Source organism: Miscanthus floridulus, chromosome 9 (assembly GCF_019320115.1).
Source record: "Miscanthus floridulus cultivar M001 chromosome 9, ASM1932011v1, whole genome shotgun sequence".
In the NCBI taxonomy this organism is placed as follows: domain Eukaryota; kingdom Viridiplantae; phylum Streptophyta; class Magnoliopsida; order Poales; family Poaceae; genus Miscanthus; species Miscanthus floridulus.
Window position 1 is genome coordinate 78,421,377 of NC_089588.1, and position 4,811 is coordinate 78,426,187.

The following is a 4,811-nucleotide window of genomic DNA, read 5'->3' on the forward strand; positions in this document are numbered from 1 at the left end:
TAAATTCTTGTGTCCTCCGAGTACACTATCCGGGTCAGACGCGCAAATACAAATTTACTGACCGGTGATCCAAAATGCTGAGAATGATTTTTTGAAAACCGTTGGAGAAATCCTTTTTCTGCTTCCAATTCTTTTCGGCGACTTGGAAAATTCAATAATTTTGGAAACTACTTTTCGGAAACTCTCGGAGATCCTCTAACTCCCATCGACCCATGTTCTCTTCTTTTCATCCACTGCCCATCCAACCATTACTTTGTATTGAGACTTAAGGTTTTATCAATGACTGATGAGGACGAAGCGTTATCCTCAGCCTGGCCACTTGGGTGTTCGACGTCCACAACGTCGTCTTCTCCTTCCGCTCCTTCATGGCTGCGAACGCCGTGCGCAAAGATTTCACCTTCGATTTCGCCGGAGACGAGGACGAGGACGACAATGAGTTCCTGGCCGGGCCTCCGCGAGCCCAGATGTAGGGTTCCATCCGCGGCAAGATGACCAGCACCCATGGCGGCCTCGACGACCAGATCGAGCGGCTCATGCAGTGCAAGCCGCTCGCTGAGCCCGAGGTAACGCCTTTTTCGTCGCCCCCTTCTCGGTTTGAGGTGCCTTTTCACCAGATCTGGTGGAATTGCAGTGCTGGGGGACGGGTCCCGGGGGAGATCGGGTCTCCGGCCGCGTTGCGATGCTGGTTGGCGTGGAAATGGCTGGCGGTGGCGTTTGATTTGCTCGGACGGGTGCTGGGCCTGGGCGGTTGCGAGTTGAGGATGTGGTTGTGATCTGAGCGGGACCCTACTTTTTTTAAGCTGAAGAAACTTAACAAAAAAAAAAAAGAGAGATTTTTAGCCCCCCTCTGGCGTTTCTGACGTTGAGTTAATTTCTCTGCTTCAACTGAAAACAATTATGTCTTCTCATTTCACCACGATCTTTGGTAGCCACATTACGTTTTCTCCCTCCATTTTATACTAATGCTAGGGGGCCTAGAACTGCTCCAAGGATGTTAAAAATCCCACCGTCTGATTATTGGATCTGTAGAATTAATATCCACAATTGATTTGCTCTGCTGGGGAGGGAGGTTCTGATCCAGTGCAATTTATGGTACAGGTCAGAGCCCTTTGTGAGAAGGCAAAGGAGATTCTGATGGAGGAAAGCAGTGTTCAGGTTCGCTGTTTTGATTGCTTTGGCTTAAGAGCACTGGAATATGGTGTCCTGCTTATATACCTATTTCTTTTATGGGCTGTGCTGGCTTACATAAATTGAGATTTTTATATCTATTGCTTTGGCTTAAGAGCACTGGAATATGGTGCCTGCTTATATATAGTGAAAGAAAATATGTTTATTAACCTGTATCTGCATTTGTCCCAAGCCTCTTCTTTTCTTGGGAATCCTATAGAGAACTTTGAGTTTTCTCACTTAGTGCAAATTTGTTGGATCAGAAGATTTACTTTCTTTGAGACAATGCCATTTGCAGGCTAAACTAGATAGGATTATTCCGTAACGTAATTTAATTTTCATTTTTTGGATTTTGTCCCATCTTTTTCTAACTTGTTGGAGCTACTGCCCTTGCAGATGTAATTTGTTTATTCAATATGAAAACATGGTCGACGATATTTCTATTTGATGGTACCTGTGAGCCCATGGATTCAGCTAATTGAATGTATAATGGATTGGCTTGTGGGTTCAATAAGATGGCCAGATGCACAAGGAAATATTGGGAAAAACTGAAATTTCAGTGCTCAGTTTAGTGCTTTGACAGACCACAATTAGCTAAGTAGTTCAAACATGAGAATCTTGTCAAGGTACTTCCTGGTCGGAATGGCATGCTTGTGTGGCTACATAAATTGAGATTTTTTGGGGACCTTCTCACAACTGTTTGTGCACTCATGCAGTTCAGTGGAGCTGCGAAGGGACCATCGGTGGTGATTGTTATTGAGCTACTACCAGGGATGTCACTGAAAAATTATCTGAACAGCATTTGGCCTAGCCAACTAGATACACACATACACAGAGGCTTGAAACCTGGTAAAGATGCTCTTTTGGCATTGTACACTGTGAATCTGCGATCCTTTAGCACTCAGATAAGTTTCTTTTATGTTGGCAAAACAGAAATTCCATTGCATAGCATGCTGATATTTGGTTTCCTGATGCAGCTGCATTGCATAGCATGCTGATATTTGGTTTCCTGTTGCAGCTTTCCTTAGATCTCTGTATTTCATTTGTGTGTATTTTTTAATGCCAAATTATTTCTGTTGCAGCTTGAGTAAATGGCAGCATAGACTCCATGCGCCAGAGATCGACATGATGAAGGAGCGCTTCGCGAAGCTCCTGCTCGGCGAGGACAGCAGTGGCAAGGGCGTCTACATTCGTATTCAAAAGTTCCACTAATATGTTGCGTTAAGTATGAGTAGATTTGGGGCAAATTTCGAAGAAAGTAAGGCCGCCATCAACAGATCAAGTAAGACTTTTTATGCAGACCTGTATTAGCTTATTGCATTTGTATTCGAAAGTTCCACTGATATGTTGCGTTAAAGTATGAGTAGATTTGGGGCAAATTTTGAGAAACATTAGGAGAGATCTGGACAAAAAGTAATTGTTACATGGGGCCAATTTATAATGGGGTGACATATAAGTGATTCCTCGGCACGATTGAAAAGTCTTCAGAAGCTTAAGCTTTGGCAATTCTGTTTTCTAGGAATTGCGCCCTTTTTTGTTAAAAAATTAATCAATGAAGATATAGATACAAATATTTTTTTGTTTGGGTACCAACGGGAATTCTGCAATGCAGGTAGCCGGGCTCAGCGGGTAGCGTGGCCGCAGGAGGAGATGCTGGAGAGCACGTGTGGAGCAAAATCTAAAGCATCGCCGAGGTTAGAGCATCTCCAAGAGACTCTTCATATCCTTCCTAGATAAAAGGAATAGAGATTTTGGTGAAAAACTATCTTCCAACAACTTTTGTAAATGGTCATTCAAATCTAGCCATCTTCTATTCCGGATTTTTCGCTAGCCAAAAATAGAAGACGAGAATGGCTCTCTAAAGTGCGCATGACATATAGAAAAACTGTTGGAGAGTAAAAAGGTATAGAAAACGATTTTTATACAAATGACTCTCCAAATGATGATTCAGAGAGTGAGATTTAGAAAGTCTCTTGGAGATGCTCTTCTAGGCTATGTAAATTCTCGGTGTTTGCCAAACTATTTTTGTTATATGTTAAAAACTGGAAGGTTGTGTATGTATTCACTATATTCTGATATCATTGTTATCATGAGAATCATGTTTTTTATTCTAATATTATAATATGTGAGCGCTGATTTATTTTTTCAAAATCACCAAAACATTCATACTATTTTGGCTGTTTAAGTTGTGTTCACCTAAATGTTACAATAGCATTAGCACGGGCAATATACTAGTGCACAGCTAATGGCAGCATGTGAGCATCTCGAGATTTCCCAAAACATATTCCCAATTCAGTATTTTTTGGAACGAGATTGAAAAAAAACCCACATCGTCGCAAAGAAAGTTTCGTGTGGGACCAAGCTCTTTTGATATTTTAGGAAGAATGATTTTATGGAAACCGGAGAAATCCTTCTTTGCTGCTTCCAATTCTTTACGACGACTTAGAAAATTCAATGATTTTGGAAACTACTTTTTGGAAACTCGAGATCCTCTAACTCCCATCGACTCAAGGTTTTATCAATGACTGATGAAGATGAAGCATAATCCTCAGCTGGGCAATCGGTTTAAACTGACAGTTCGGTTCGGCTATTCGGTTGGTGAGAACTTCGGTTTTGGGAAATGCTACAACCGATCGGTTGCAGAGGAAAGGAGTAACCGACGATTTCGTTTTCGGTTGAATCTGTTCGGTGTTCGGTTTCAACCGAGATTTGCCTGCTCTATGTCGTACCTGCGTAGGATCTCGTCGCCAACGCAGCTCCGCCCCTGTGCCTGCGCCGTCCCCAAGCCGCTGCTTGCAGCTCGTCCCCTGCGCCTGCACCTTCCCTGGCAGCCAAAGCTCGTACCCTGCGCCGCACCGCTCGCCGCTTGACGTTCGCCACGCGCAGCCGCGCCGCACCGCTCGCCGCTCGCTGTCGCGCGCGCTCACTCGACGCGGTCGAGCTCGCGCCGCCGCCGCTTGCTTCCCACGCAGGCACGCACTAGCTAGCGCTTGCATCTGTGGACTCGTGCTGGGCTTTGGTGCCATGAATTGTTGGGCCACGTTGGGAAGGCTTTTCTGGAAGGGCCACAGGCGAACAGGCACCAGGGAATAGGGACCGTGGACTGGACCTGGATGGCTGCGGGCTCCTTCGGTTTAACGGTTTGTCGGTTCAGTTTGGAGGCAGAACCGATGACCGAGCCCAACACCGAATCTCCCAAATACAAAAACTGAAGCCGAACAGAGAAACCGAGATTTTGGTTCAGTTTCAGGTCGGCTCGGTTCGGTTCGGTTTTCGGGTTAAATGTGCTCACCCTGACATAATCCTGATTCAAGTGGTTTGGCGCGCAAATGAAGAGCTTTTTTTCCCCTTTGTTTTAAATATGAAGTTGATGTTGAAACCGTTTCCCAGTACAAATGATCTCTCTCTCTCTCTCTCCCGTTGCAAACAAAAAGATTCGAACATTGTTGTTGAGGCCATGCCATTGCTCGTTGATGTGAAAGCAAATTTGAAAAACTGGAGCTATTATTGTAATAAGTCAAAAATCATTTATTTTTGTTTTTAAAAAAATACCGAAACTAGTTAAGGCAATGCTAAGATGGGACCTGTCAAGGCTTGATGGGAACTTAATCGCTCAAGAGCACCACCATTGTGTTAATACTTTG

At 44.1% G+C, this 4,811-nt stretch overlaps 1 long non-coding RNA gene across 2 annotated transcripts; it reads left to right on the plus strand.

The window, feature by feature from the left end:
* Positions 1 to 270: 270 nt before the first annotated feature.
* Positions 271 to 3,228, plus strand: LOC136482214 (uncharacterized). 2 transcript variants are annotated; one of them, XR_010765006.1, is made up of 6 exons: positions 271 to 563; positions 1,099 to 1,155; positions 1,564 to 1,793; positions 1,884 to 2,016; positions 2,250 to 2,449; positions 2,780 to 3,228. It is a non-coding gene; the product is annotated as an uncharacterized lncRNA (long non-coding RNA). The 2 variants fall into 2 exon arrangements; XR_010765005.1 differs by having other exon boundaries at positions 1,884 to 2,449.
* Positions 3,229 to 4,811: the final 1,583 nt, after the last annotated feature.